This window comes from Nicotiana tomentosiformis, chromosome 4 (genome assembly GCF_000390325.3).
Source record: "Nicotiana tomentosiformis chromosome 4, ASM39032v3, whole genome shotgun sequence".
NCBI classification, from domain to species: Eukaryota; Viridiplantae; Streptophyta; class Magnoliopsida; order Solanales; family Solanaceae; genus Nicotiana; species Nicotiana tomentosiformis.
Window position 1 is genome coordinate 122,178,290 of NC_090815.1, and position 16,735 is coordinate 122,195,024.

At 34.9% G+C, this 16,735-nt stretch overlaps 1 pseudogene; it reads left to right on the forward strand.

Annotated features, from left to right (window-relative positions):
* Positions 1–363: 363 nt before the first annotated feature.
* Positions 364–10,506, forward strand: LOC138910476 (patatin-like protein 2; annotated as a pseudogene).
* The last annotated feature ends 6,229 nt before the right edge of the window (positions 10,507–16,735 follow it).

The window sequence follows — 16,735 nt, forward strand, 5'->3', positions numbered from 1 at the left end:
ATGCATTTGACTCGAGACTGCTACCCTTCCAAGGCACAAATTGTCCAATACGTGTGGTTTGCATTTACTTTATTACTATTTATTTCAATTGTAATCTAATTTATCGTTTTGTTCAAGTTAATCCACGTATCTTTAAAACTATTTACAAATTTAATTGTTATCCGATTTTGAGAGTAGACAATGTTACTTTATATATTTTGTTTGCTAGATAACAATAGTCGTTCCATCTTAATTATATTACCAATCAAAATTTTCTAGTGTCGACAAACTAAAATGATATTGATAAACTATTCGTATAAAATTATAAATGAGCGTTGTGGGGAAGTTTCTTTAATCATACTTTGAGAGGGCTATAAATAGATGATTCGACCTTTTGTAGAAGATCAATATGTTTAAGCATTGTTGTGTTATTAATTACTTGCTTAAAAAAAATCCAACAATAATATTCGATCGTAACCCTTAAATTCATCAAATTACCAAGTTAGGAAATATGAAGAAGGCAATTTCATCATCTGGCTCTTTAAAGTTGCAGCCTCCAACTTATAATTATGGTAAACTCATAACCATTCTCAGCATCGATGGAGGTGGCATTAGGGGAATAATTCCTGCCACTATTCTTGAGTATCTTGAATCTCAACTCCAGGTGAATTAAGCTTCCATTGTAACCTTCTAGATTCTTAAAATGAAGAGGATTTTAATTGAATGTCCTCTATATATAATGCTTTTTGTTTGCAGAAATTAAGAGGTTACACTATTACACGCTTATTTTGTCGTATGTATAAGGATTTTGACACAAAATGCAGTAGAACTTTACATTATTAGTATGTTTTAAAGTAGGATAGTAAGTTGTCTGGCTTATTTTTAAAGTTATCAATATCACTTACTCTATTTGTTTCAAAAACATTATCTTAGTTTGACCTTGCACAAACTATAATAAAGAAGGGAAGACTTTTGGGATATATGGTCTTAAATAAACCATAGTATTTGTAAGGGTGTAAAACTTTCTTCTGGTTTCAAACCTGTCATAGTATGAGAGTGGCTATAAATACTAAGAAATATTAAAATGTGTCAATCATTTTTAAACACACCAATTAGGAAATAATATCAATCTCTTTTGAAACATATAATGGATGACTAACTAATGGTGGAGCATGATATTTTAAAAAAAGGGATTCAAAAAAGTGCTAGAGTATCAGACTTAGGATTTGTACATGAAATCTAAAGCGAATTTTGAATCCCCTTTGATACTACAATAGAATCTTCTCTTCTACCAAGATTCAAAAGAATCCAAAGTTCATTTATCAAAAAATCGTTTTTGTCCAATTTGTATAGTACAGTTTTTCGGGGGAAGCAATTTTTATTGAAACCCATTAGTTTAAAAATTCTTTTACGTCGTCTTGGTTTAGAATTTTAGTAGTACATGTACATGCTCAGTACTTTGAATTTATATTTAAAGAGTTTCAAATTTGGATGAATAGGAATTGGATGGTGAAGATGCAAGGCTTGCGGATTACTTCGATATAATTGCAGGAACAAGCACAGGTGGTCTAGTCACAGCCATGCTAACAGCTCCAGACAAAGACAAACGTCCTTTGTTTGCTGCTAAAGACATTAAACCCTTCTATCTTGAACATGGCCCTAAGATATTCCCACAGAAAAAGTAACTTTTTCTATTTCTACTACTTTGTTTGCTGCTAAAGACATTGTTGCTCAGGATTATGTGGTTCCTGCTATGCCTGAGGATGATCAGCATAGGTTGTAGGGGTTTGGGAGACTCCAGCCACCACCTTTCAGTGGCACAGAGAGAGAGGATGCTCAAGACTTTTTGGACTGGTGTTAGAGGATACTCCGTACTGCTGGTATTCTGGTAGGATGACACATTAACTGGAACAGACTCCTCTGTTGACATAGCAACCAAAGAGAACATGGACAAATTGGTTGAAATAGGGAAAACTTTATTGAAGAAACCAGTTTCAAGGGTAAATTTGCAAACAGGCCTATCTGAACAATGCAAAAATGGTGGCACAAATGAAGAAACTTTGAAAAGGTAATTCAACTCTCTTCTGAACATTACCATCTTACATAGTTGTATATAGTAATACTAATACCAAGAAAAGTATTTGGTGTTAATTAATGAATTGATTTATATTATATTTGACAGGTTTGCAAAGGCACTTTCAGAAGAAAAAAGACTCAGGAATTCCAAGTCACCTCATACAAACAAAACCTCAGAGTAGCACATCATTTGTTTGGAGCACACAAGAAATCATTGTTTTTACTTAGCTTTGTATTTACTTTAAAGCTTTAATTTGTTATAGATGACGGGTAAAAATCAATTTGTGTTTGATGTAAAGTGTAATTCAATTTGTGTGTTATAAAAAGATGTAACTTATTGAAGTATAAAATTCTTGTTACCATGCATGCATTTTCGTAAGGTAGGTATCCAAAAAAAAATTCATTTTCAGAACTCAAAGCCTAGACCACACTCCTAAGTGATAATCTTATTTATAGTCCTAACAAGTTGATGGCTTCTAGGAGTTTTGGCATATGTGAAGTTTAGGGAATGAATTGGATAAGTCTCAAAGGTGCAAGATAGCAATTTTCTATTTTATAACAAAAGTTGACTTTTAAAAACAACCTAATATGGAAATAATTTGGAAAATGTTTTTCTAGATATCACATATTTCTGAAATTAGAGTAAAATGACTTCCCTAGAAAAAGTTAAGAAAATATTTTTCAAAAACTCCACCAAACCTCACATATAACCCCAAACCCCTCCAACTTCAATTTTCTGTTTATTTTATCGTTTTTCTACGCCACCCACCCATCCCCCCCCCCCCCCCCAACACACACACACACAAAATTATTATTATTATTATTATTTTGTATTTTTTTCGTTTTTCTAAACCACCCCATCCCCCCCCCCCCCCCAATTTTTTTTTATTTTATATTTTTAGGTCTGGCCTTTTTATTTTTCAGTTTACAGGTTCGAAATTGTACGTATTCCAAATTTATGAGTTCCGAGGTTTATGTGTTTGGAAGTTTACGGGTTTAGCAATTATAGAGTTTACGGGTTCGAAAGTTTAGCGGTTAGAAGTTTATGAAATTTGTGGGTTCGGGAGGTTGTTGGTTCGAAAGTTTATGGCTTCATGTTTATCGTATCTAAATTATAATTTATGAATATTCTTGAGAAGTTTATTTTCCTTAATTTGGGTACCAAACATCAGAAAATGAGTAAGATTACTACTTGTTTTCTAAGAAAATATTTTTCGTTATACCAAACACACCCTTAATGGCAAACTTTTGGTTAAAATGTGCTTTCTTTATTTTTTTGTCAATTTTCGGAACTCGACATATATTTTTCAAAAATAACGTAAAATAATCGGTGTTAGGATTGCTTCCTTAGATAAATTTGAAATATTGTTGTAACGACCCAACCAGTCGTTTTGACTGTTAGAACCCCGCTCCCCTAAATAAGTGTCACGACCCAAAACCCATTAAAGGTTATGATGACACCCAACACCATTGTCAGGGAAGCCAACCTTGACTAATTAATTTAATTACCCATTTTAGTATTTTTGAAATCAAAATTTTCTCAATTAAATAGTAAATATAGAATTCATAGAGTAAGTGATAAATAACTTAGCAACTAAATTACTAAACAACCCATAATCACTCCCAAAACTCGGTGTCACAAGTGCATGAGCATTTACTAGGAATATAAAATAAAATACAGCAATTTTTCGGAATACAAATTAGACAGAAAAAATATATCCCACCTGTGGAAAATTCTTCGTAGAAGCTTCATCAATACCCCTCAAACCACTAATCTGCTTACGGGAGATATCCCACCTGTGGAAAATTCCATGCCGACATCCTCCAACAATGCTGCATCGAGTACTATTACCATGAAACCAATAACTATCATGAGTTCGTGCTCGTTAACCAGCTATACAAGTCCGTTCACTCCCCGTTGACATTAACTAATGGTGCGAAAATACATTCCAATCGAAAATCATGTTGTATCTTGCTTCCTATTAAGAAACTCCCTCCTGTCGTACCCAATCTTCCTCAATATAGTAGCCAATATTCCAAATAAAGCCCGTAAACCTAGTCACTGTCCACCATGAATACCAAATTACTCCAAACTTTACCCAAGGCGTGTAGCTATCCTACCATAAAACCTATATGTTACTCGGCCGCTCTCCCACTTTGGTCAAACCCTCTCCTTTAAGCAACTACTCGACTTCTGTTTCTCACACTTGGCCTTCTAGGAACTTAACTACCATAAGACACCTCCCACATGTCCTTCCTTATCATCCGCTACCCAGTCGTTGACTTAACTCAAAATCCGTCTCTGTATCACTTGAACCAATAGATCGCTACCAACTTTAAACCTCTCCGAAGATCATCCTTCTTGAGCCATCAACACTAGGAACACCGATTTGATCCTGAACCACTGCACACCATGATTTCTGACAACTGCTTCCACGACACCAATTCCTAACACCCCGCCGTAAAGGCGAGTTGAAGAAAATCATAATACTAGCGAACCTTAACGCATTTAACAAGGCGATGACACCACATCACAATTGAGAACACTACCACGCTCAAAAATATCAAGCCACATTACTCCATCAATCCTAAACCTGGACATTTATAGTACGATTACCTTTCCTTTGCTGGGATTAAATGCCGAACCTCTACATCATGTACTGAGAAAAACCTTCTTTCAAGTCGTTCACTGCATCGGCATATAAACGAACAAACTGCCATTACCTCAATTTCGCAAGATAATAACTCATGAACATCATAGAAACCTGTGCATAGCCTCAAAACCATCTGAAATATAGCTACTGAGCTGGAATGATAGAACAATATTCTCCAAGGCGACGACAATAGATCAATCAATTACGTAGGGAGAAACATCATGCACCACGTCTGTACTGCCATCACAATTCCTCAATTCCCGATTTATAACAAGCATTTCACGTCGCACAAGATTTTATAGGAAAGAAACAAAGGCATAAGCCCCAAAGGTATAAAATCGCATGATGAGGAATCAAGAAGGGAAGTGCTCCTAACAGTCATGTAGCCTCTCGAAGATAGGTATAGATGTCTCCGTACCGATCCGAAAGACTCTACTAGACTTGCTCATGACTCGTGAGACCTAAGTGAACCTAGTACTCTGATACCATGTTGTCACGACCCTAACACCATTTCCAGGCAAGACAACCTTGACTAATTAATTTAATTACCCATTTTAGTAATTTTTAAATCAAAATTTCCTCAATTAAATAGTAAATATAGAACTCATAGAGTAAGTGATAAATAATTTAGCAACTAAATTATTAAACAACCCATAACCACTCCCAAAAGTCGGTGTCACAAGTGCCTGGGCATTTACTAGGAATATAAAATAAAATACAGCAATTGTCCAGAATACAAATTAGACAGAAAAAATATAAATAACTCTGAAAGAGACTCTACTGGTTGCGGATCGTAATATAGAATGCAGCTCACCTAAGTCTCTGCATTAACCACACCTCTGCGCCCACAAGGCCACTAGACATATACTTACCTGCACAACAAATGTGCAGCAAGTGTAGCATCAGTACGTAAACAACGTGTACCCATTAAATATCAAGACTAATCTCGAAGAAGTAGTGACGAGAGGTCGACTTTAACACTCACTAAGGGTCAATAATATTAAAATTAGAAATATTAAATCAACATGATTTATAGGATTAACAATAATTTCCTTCACAAGTAGAGATAATTAATTCTTTCAATTCCAATAATTTCTAATTTATCAATTAGCTTCACAAGCTGTAATTAAAATATCAAGGTATCGTGTAATCATTATTATTAGGCACGATTTCTGCTGAGGTCGTACGACCTGATCCAGAGTGTCGTGTACACTGCCGTGGGACGTGCGGCTTGTAAAGCTAATTGATAAATTGGAAATTATTGAAATTTAAGGAATTAATTATTTTTGTTTGTTAAGAAAATTATTATGGTTCACTTAAAAAAATAATGTTTAATTAAATATTTCTATTGTAATATTATTGACCCATAGTGAGTGTCAAAGTCGACCTCTCATCACTACTTCTTAGAGATTAGGCTGGATACTTACTGAGTACACATTGTTTACGTACTCATGTTACACTTGCTGCACTCTTTATGTGCAGGACCTGAGATCGGTGCTATAGTTGGACCTACCGGAGCGCATCCATGATACCCCGAGACCTAGTGATGAGCTGCCTTTCTGAGTTATCCTGCAACAACTAGTGCCTCTCCTTGTATTTTTATTCTGTCTATATATTTCAGACAATTCTTAGAAATTTTGTATAATCTACTAGATGATCATACATTTGTGACACCAGATTTTGGCACCCACTAGTAGAAGTTTTTAGATTTAATTATTTTTCTTGGTTATTTTAATTTACCAGATCTTTTCATATTATCTTAATTCTTGCAAGTAAGAGGAGTTTAATTACTCGGTTAATTTTTAAAGAATTGAATATGTGTTTAAATCACTAGTTGGCTTGCCTAGCTGTAGTGTTGGATGTCATCACGACTTATAGGTGAAATTGGATCGTGACAATTGTGACGCGGGCCAAACCATTCCACCACACTCCTAAGTGATAATCTTATTTATAGTCGTAACAAGTTGATGGCTGCTAGGAGTTTTTGCATATGTAAAGTTTAGGGAATGAATTGGATAAGTCTCAAAGGTGCAAGATAACAATTTTCTATTTTATAACAAAACTTGTTGACTTTTAAAAACAACCTACTATTAACAGCCACGAACATCAAGTCATAATATTGTTTGTTGTGTCTGTTAAAAAACTGTTTTTGAAACACGTTTATAAGGTTAAGAATTACATTTTTTTTTTGTAACACGCATTCCAAGGCAATACATTATTGTTATTTCACTTAAAGTTCTTATTCTTATGTGTCTTGATACCTATTGGAATGCATTTGACTCGAGACTGCTACCCTTCCAAGGCACAAATTGTCCAATACGTGTGGTTTGCATTTACTTTATTACTATTTATTTCAATTGTAATCTAATTTATCGTTTTGTTCAAGTTAATCCACGTATCTTTAAAACTATTTACAAATTTAATTGTTATCCGATTTTGAGAGTAGACAATGTTACTTTATATATTTTGTTTGCTAGATAACAATAGTCGTTCCATCTTAATTATATTACCAATCAAAATTTTCTAGTGTCGACAAACTAAAATGATATTGATAAACTATTCGTATAAAATTATAAATGAGCGTTGTGGGGAAGTTTCTTTAATCATACTTTGAGAGGGCTATAAATAGATGATTCGACCTTTTGTAGAAGATCAATATGTTTAAGCATTGTTGTGTTATTAATTACTTGCTTAAAAAAAATCCAACAATAATATTCGATCGTAACCCTTAAATTCATCAAATTACCAAGTTAGGAAATATGAAGAAGGCAATTTCATCATCTGGCTCTTTAAAGTTGCAGCCTCCAACTTATAATTATGGTAAACTCATAACCATTCTCAGCATCGATGGAGGTGGCATTAGGGGAATAATTCCTGCCACTATTCTTGAGTATCTTGAATCTCAACTCCAGGTGAATTAAGCTTCCATTGTAACCTTCTAGATTCTTAAAATGAAGAGGATTTTAATTGAATGTCCTCTATATATAATGCTTTTTGTTTGCAGAAATTAAGAGGTTACACTATTACACGCTTATTTTGTCGTATGTATAAGGATTTTGACACAAAATGCAGTAGAACTTTACATTATTAGTATGTTTTAAAGTAGGATAGTAAGTTGTCTGGCTTATTTTTAAAGTTATCAATATCACTTACTCTATTTGTTTCAAAAACATTATCTTAGTTTGACCTTGCACAAACTATAATAAAGAAGGGAAGACTTTTGGGATATATGGTCTTAAATAAACCATAGTATTTGTAAGGGTGTAAAACTTTCTTCTGGTTTCAAACCTGTCATAGTATGAGAGTGGCTATAAATACTAAGAAATATTAAAATGTGTCAATCATTTTTAAACACACCAATTAGGAAATAATATCAATCTCTTTTGAAACATATAATGGATGACTAATTAATGGTGGAGCATGATATTTTAAAAAAAGGGATTCAAAAAAGTGCTAGAGTATCAGACTTAGGATTTGTACATGAAATCTAAAGCGAATTTTGAATCCCCTTTGATACTACAATAGAATCTTCTCTTCTACCAAGATTCAAAAGAATCCAAAGTTCATTTATCAAAAAATCGTTTTTGTCCAATTTGTATAGTACAGTTTTTCGGGGGAAGCAATTTTTTTTGAAAACATAATTCACTCTCCAATCGAACACACCATAAATTCTTTCTAAGAAACAGTTCATATCATTTTTGTTTTCTTCAAAAAATGACTTCTGCCATACCAAACGCATTATGTATATCCTTCTTTCTTTCCCCCCTTACATGTGAGGTTTGTATAGTTGGAAATCTATATAGGAGTATATGATTTGGTAATTGCTATTTCAGGCCCTTGTTGCTACAAGCCAAGTAACCCATCAAATAATGACTGGAAACCCAGATTTCTTCCCAATCAAACCCATTGATTATGGGAGGTTTTTGGTGATATCTATAGGCACTGGATCAGCAAAAGTGGAACAGAAATATAATGCTAAAATTGCATCCAAATGGGGTATCTTGGGTTGGCTTCTTAATGGAGGTTCAACTCCAATTGTGGATGTTTTTACTCAAGCCAGTGGTGATATGGTTGATCTTCATATTTCTGTTGTTTTCCAATCTCTTCATTCTGAAGAAAATTACCTTCGTATTCAGGTACAATTCTATAATAAGCCTAAAAATAAAAATTCTAAGTACTGATTGGTATTAATAGATGGATCGCCCTTTTCGTCCTTAAAGTTGATCTTTGTTGCCCAAGACCAACAAAGGTTCTAAGGGTCAAGTAATTAAATGGTGGGAACTCCTTTTGGGGAACTCCGATTAACTTATCTTATTGAGATTGTCTCTTCGGATTGATTTTCTCATTTGATCTTAAATCATTCGATAACTTGAGTGTCTTAACTATCTCATTCTTGGCAGGGGCAGATTTAGGTACGGAAGGGGTACACTATATATATCAGTCAAAATCCGTTTTATGCCTCTATATATTATATTTTGTATCTCCTTGACGTGATCCAAAAGCATAGTTCAGTGATCAAGGGGGTTCAAAACCTTTGTGAGGTTGCTCGTTTTATTCCCACTTGCCACAGTCTCTTTAAATTATTTAGATTTTTTTTAATCCCTTTACTGAAAATCTTGCCTCCGCCATTGAATTTCTTTGCTGTTAGATGAGAAGTTGGGTAGAGAGATAATAGAATCACCGCGGGGATGGTAGCTTATATTCCTTGATTGCGGGTTGTCTTGGTTTGCTACATAAAAACAATTGATTGAATAACCTTTTAATATATTTTAATATATTACCTCTTTTCGTCGTCTTTTCGTCTTCTTGAGCCGAGAGTCTATCGGAAACAACATCTCTATCCTCTCGGGTAGGGATAAGGTCTCCGTACACTCTACCCTCCCCAAACCTCACTAGTGGAATTTCACTGGGTCGTTGTTGCTGTTGATGTTGTTTAATTGACATATAGTTGAAGCTGCTTTGTTTGGAGATCCACCTATTTTCAAATAGAATTTAATTATACTTTAATAACGTAAAAGGTTGTTATACTATCTGTTGTATCATGTTACTTATCATGTTTTGCAAGTTATACCATTTTATGCTTGCAATAAAAAAATTAGTTGTAATTAGCTTTTGAGCGACCTGATAATATAAAGTTTTTGTGCACTGGTGTCGTGTATATTAGTCAAACTCTTTCAAATATAATATTGACAAAAAGAGAGGAAAGTTTTAGATCTTATGACTTTATCTTGACTAAGATAATTATATTGTTCATCAATTGTAGGATGACACATTAACTGGAACAGACTCTTCTGTTGACATAGCAACCAAAGAGAACATGGAACAATTGGTTGAAATAGGGAAAACTTTATTGAAGAAACCAGTTTCAAGGGTAAATTTGCAAACAGGCCTATCTGAACAATGCAAAAATGGTGGCACAAATGAAGAAACTTTGAAAAGGTAATTCAACTCTCTTCTGAACATTACCATCTTACATAGTTGTATATAGTAAAACTAATACCAAGAAAAGTATTTGGTGTTAATTAATGAATTGATATATATTATATTTGACAGGTTTGCAAAGGCACTTTCAGAAGAAAAAAGACTCAGGAATTCCAAGTCACCTCATACAAACAAAACCTCAGAGTAGCACATCATTTGTTTGGAGCACACAAGAAATCATTGTCTTTACTTAGCTTTGTATTTACTTTAAAGCTTTAATTTGTTATAGATGACGGGTAAAAATCAATTTGTGTTTGATGTAAAGTGTAATTCAATTTGTGTGTTATAAAAAGATGTAACTTATTGAAGTATAAAATTCTTGTTACCATGCATGCATTTTCGTAAGGTAGGTCCAAGGCTCCCTATCCAAAAAAAAATTCATTTTCAGAGCTCAAAGCCTAGACCACACTCCTAAGTGATAATCTTATTTATAGTCCTAACAAGTTGATGGCTTCTAGGAGTTTTGGCATATGTGAAGTTTAGGGAATGAATTGGATAAGTCTCAAATGTGCAAGATAACAATCAAAATCATGTCATTATTTGAATATGGAACACGTTTATAGGGTTAAGAACTACGTTTCCCAAAATTCAGCAGTCAAAATCATGTCACTTAGGGTGTGTTTGGTATGACTGTTTGATTGCAGGAAATAATTTGGAAAATAGTTTCTTAGATATCACATATTTCTGAAATTAGAGTAAAATGACTTCCCTAGAAAAAGTTAAGAAAATATTTTTCAAAAACTCCACCTACCCTCACATATAACCCCAAACCCCTCCAACTTCAATTTTCTGTTTATTTTGTCGTTTTTCTACGCCACCCACCCATCCCAACCCCCCCCCCCCCAAACACACACACAAAATTATTATTATTATTATTATTTTGTATTTTTTTCGTTTTTCTAAACCACCCCTCCCCCCCCCCCCAATTATTTTTTATTTTATATTTTTAGGTCTGGCCTTTTTATTTTTCAGTTTACAGGTTCAAAATTGTACGTATTCCAAATTTATGAGTTCAGAGGTTTATGTGTTTGGAAGTTTACGGGTTTAGTAATTATAGAGTTTACGGGTTCGAAAGTTTAGCGGTTAGAAGTTTATGAAATTTTTGGGTTCGGGAGGTTGTTGGTTCGAAAGTGCATGGCTTCATGTTTATCGTATCTAAATTATAATTTATGAATATTCTTGAGAAGTTTATTTTCTTTAATTTGGGTACCAAACATCAGAAAATGAGTAAGATTACTACTTGTTTTCTAAGAAAATATTTTTCGTTATACCAAACACACCCTTAATGGCAAACTTTTGGTTAAAATGTGCTTTCTTTATTTTTTTGTCAATTTTCGGAACTCGACATATATTTTTAAAAAATAACGTAAAATAATCGGTGTTAGGATTGCTTCTTTAGATAAATTTGAAATATCGTTGTAACGACCCAACCGGTCGTTTTGACTGTTAGAACCCCTCTCCCCTAAATAAGTGTCACGACCCAAAACCTATTAAAGGTTGAAATCAAAATTTCCTCAATTAAATAGTAAAGATAGAACTCATAGAGTAAGTGATAAATAACTTAGCAACTAAATTACTAAACAACCCATAATCACTCCTAAAACTCTGTGTCACAAGTGCATGAGCATTTACTAGGAATATAAAATAAAATACAGCAATTGTCCGGAATACAAATTAGACAGAAAAAATATAAATAACTCTGAAGGAGACTCTACTACCTATGGATCGTAATATAGAATGCAACTCACCTAAGTCTCCGCATTAACCATACCTCTGCGCCCACAAGCCCGCTAGACATATACGTACCTGCACAAAAAATATGCAGCAAGTGTAGCATGAGTACGCAAACAACGTGTACCCAATAAGTATCAATACTAATCTCGAAGAAGTAGTGACGGGAGGTCGACTTTAACAGTCACTAAGGGTCAATAATATAAAAAATAGAAATATTAAATCAACATGATTTATAGGATTATAAATAATTTCCTTAACAAGTAGAGATAATTAATTCTTCCAATTCTAATACTTTTTAATTTATCAATTAGCTTCACAAGCTGCAATATAATATCAAAGTATCGTGTAATTATTATTATTAGGAACGATTTCTGTCGAGGTCGTACAACCCGATCCAGAGTGTCGTGTACACTGCTGATGGACGTGTCGCGTGATCCATAGATGCATCTATACTGCCGAAGCGTTCACCCCGCTCCACAAGAAAGGATGACATTTTCTTATGTATCTCCGGAATGAGAATATATTTATTTTTATTAAGATTTATACATCACGATGTACAATTTATAGCAACAGTTAAATAATTTGAAAAAAAATTCAAATATGTGAAATTTCAGTCTCTTATTATTTCCTCTAACAATTTACAACTAAAATTCCATTATTCAATTAACTGAAAGATGCAATTATCGTAAGTAATTCATGATTTGAGTCCTAAACTATCCGGACTTAGCAATATTAGTAGCTACACACGGACTCTCGTCACCTCGTGCGTACGTAGCCCCCATAATTAGCAATAATTATTAATTTAAATCACCTAGGGATAAATTTTCTCTTACAAGGTTAGACAAGAGACTTACCTCGCTCTGAGGTTCCATAGCCGGCTCCCAAGACTTTCAAATAACTCGACCGACTCCCAATGCTCCAAAACTTGCTTTCGCTTTATTAACATTTACAAGATTTTAATCCTCCTCCGACATCGTAACATTGATTAAAATGCTCATACGCAACCAACAATTTGATATCTACAATTACAATCCCAATTACAATCAAAATATAACTCAAAAATATTAATCAATATCCATTTATGGCTCACAAGTTGGCTACAAGCCTCCAGCTCAAACCGTCTAATTGGTTCACTTACTAGCACATTAAACTCCATTCTCATCATTTAATACCCATTTAAAGTCATCAATGATACTACATTAATTCTCCAACACCGCCAAATTACTATTCATCGTCTTCCTTAACCAACATTTCCAAAATATTCAATTTGGTGATTACTTAGTTGAACACTTCCAACTAAGCTAGAAAATAATTTTAAAGGTTAATTGCATCCTTTAATATCGTTTCTAAGAACACTATTTATCTTTCCCCCAATTTCTCAAGAACATTATTAATGCCATGAACCAAGGTTTATGAAATCAATTATCCAACCATAACAACTTGTAATAAATATTAGAATTACTCTCACCGACTCATAAGAAATGATCTTGAAGCATTAGTATTACCTTCTTGAAGTTTTTCCTTAAAATTCCAATGTTTGAAAAATTTGGTGTTCTTGAACAACTTGAAAGATTTTTAGGGATTTCAAAGATTGAAGGATGTTATTACTAGTATTAATTGGATGTTATTAACTTAAAATATCCAAACAAACTCACCATCTATTCTTAAGTAGTCCCCAGGGTCGAATCCACCATGAAAGAACCAATCCCTAGCTCAAGAAAATCCCCAAAAATGGTTGCTGCCCGTGACGGCCTTATATAGGCACATGTGCTTCAGCGAGTTGTACCTTTGCGCTGTGCAGGTTGTACCTCGTATTACAAGTTTTCCCCTACTGGACACCTTTTACTCCAACGTCCATAACTCCTTGTAGATAAATCCAAATGCCTAATGGTTTAAAGCGTTAGAAACTAGACTCAAAGATCTTTCATTTGATAGGTTGTCCACCATATAACTCTTTATATATATATATATATATATATATATATATATATATATATATATATATATATATATATATATATAGGCATGCTCGTCCAAAATTAGGTTTTGTGTGTACTCATTAGGAACTTTAGTCTATCATGTAATTTCCAACGTGACTTAGAGGGATCTCCTTAGACCCCACGTCATTTCTTATATGACTCGTACACTTATTAACATATGAACCTGCTGGAACCTTCAAATCTCGATTCTGAGGTCGTTTACTCAAAAATTCCAACCTTAGTCAATTCTTCCAACTTAATGCATTCGAAATGAGAATTTTCTTTCCAAATCCTCTCCGAACTTTATGACATTAAATTCCGACCACGCGTACAAGTCATAATACCTGAAGTGAAGCTGCTCAGGGTCTCAAACCGCCGAACGACGCGCTAGAGCTCAAAATAACCGATCGGGTCGTTACATTCTCTCCCACTTAAACATACGTTCGTCCTCGAACGTGCTAAGAACTGCTCTGGAGTTATCTGAAATCATTGTTTAACACATCGTACACCTACCCGTGCTACCAAAATTAGTTGAGCTCACAAGCTCGAGCCAGTCTAAATAAACCTTAGAGCCTAATTCCAATATCCTGATTTCTCCGCCAGGCCTGTTTCAATCATCCGAACACCATATCAATTAGTACACGATGCATCAATACATGCTTGCATACCTTTGCTAAATCCACATTATGCACCGCATAATTCACATAACCATAATAATATCCTCTGATAGCAATAGCCGAAATTCCACAAATCTGATGCCCACAACCTACCTCATGACACATATGAGTCATGCTCCAACTCTTGAAATGCTGCCACGACGGAAGAGATGTGTAGAAATTCATAACAAACTGCCGAATTAACAAATCATGGAGTCTCTCCTCCAGACAAGGACCATTACCTCATTCTGAACTGAATAGCGATATTTGTTCTTTAATATACCTTATATAAATCTGATTGCACTTATTTTAGGTCCAGGAGTCATGTCTCACCCAGTATAAGCTACACATGCAATAAGCCACTTCAAAACACTGACCAAGATCTCGTATGACACCAACAATGCGCTAACTGGCTACAAACTCGAATATGATACAAAAGGAAAAATGAACTCTGGAAAGAGCTACTCAACTCGCGTAACTAATTTAACAACTAAATACATGTCATGAATCTTTCTTAGAAAATGCAGACAAAACACACAGGAATAAATATAAGGAATTGTGCTCAATATCACGCTATTTCGGCGTGCAATCCAATTCACATATGATACCCGTGGCGGCGTGCCACCCGATCCACACTTAATAATCTAAGTAAAACACACTTCGAACCGTAATGCTTATACTCACGAATGCCTGAATATCAACCATAAGCACACCAAGTGCATAATAAGAATCCTGGGGGGACGGGTAGCGTTATACGCTATAAAACTCAAACACAACTAAGGTGCGATATATGATCTGCATCTCGAGAGCCACCCTGCTTACATAATACCACCTTTGTGCGGGACCTCAGCACATTGTGCAAATAATCAAGCCACCCCACAACCCACACGACACTATAAAGTACCACATGAAATAGTTGGCAACAAAATTAGCATCCCACGCCCGAATATTCTTCCATAATGAATGTTATGCTGCATGAACACACCCAGGCTGGTGTAGAGTACACATCCACATTTGGACCCATCAACAGACCTCAAATCGATTTTTTTTTATCATATCGCGCTTGGGTAAATAATCTCTCCAGGATCCACAATGACCCATTTTTCCTATGACACGCAAGAACAACTATCGAATTCGAAACAAACTTTCATAATTCTCAACCAACTGAATAGAGCGTAATTAAGGCGTAATTTCTCAAATTAGCGATAATACCACAATCTCCATGCTTGGTCTCAATCCATGATCAATTAAGTGACTATAGGTCATACTCATACATTTTTCCCGTGGAATACGCTCCCATGACCTTCCTCACCAGATAATAAGTCTGCACATCCATACCACTTGCCACACAAATACTGTAGAGCAAAATCGGAAATCCACAAATCAATACATAAAGTCTCTCACACATGACACAAATCTCAGGTGATGCTAAAAATAATACTAGCGTACTCAAAACATTTGAATCCCTCCCTGCTCGTCTGAGCTCATGACATCCCTGTCAACACCGATCTGCAACCTTGATCCTCAACTTCCAATTTCCATGCCACTCTCCGCACTTATCATGCCGCTACGCGATAAATACGCGTATTCACCATAACCCTTGAACTACTAGTATAATTAAACACTTCACTGGCTAGAACCTTCCACTTAGCATCATTTCAGAAGGGCCAATGCAACACGTAGCCGAATTTCCCCAAATAGTAGAAAATGACACAACCTCAATCCGTGATCTCAACCGTTATAACTCTTCAGGACTCCATTTATACAACAAATCCATTTGAATCAACTACCTCCAAATAAATCAAATTACGGTGGCCGTCAAGCCTCGCACGTACCTCTACAACCACCTGTATAACTTAACAAAGCTAAAGGAACTGATCATCTCCACCATCATTCCAATTCAACCATTGCTAACCGATCCAACTTCTTATAATTTACTCTGGACTTGCCCTAGGAATAATAATAGCTCCATTCAAAAAATCATGGACCCAAATCCGCACTCATCCTGAGTGACCTCATTTCATGAGACCACGTTGTCTCCAAAACCCACAAACCATCTCATACCCTCCTTATGCGCATATTCGGATCTTCAACTGGTATACCTATTCTGGAAAATCCTTCTATGAATCAGAAGTTATTTTCTCTCATTCCTCCAATGCTATACCGCAACCCAAAG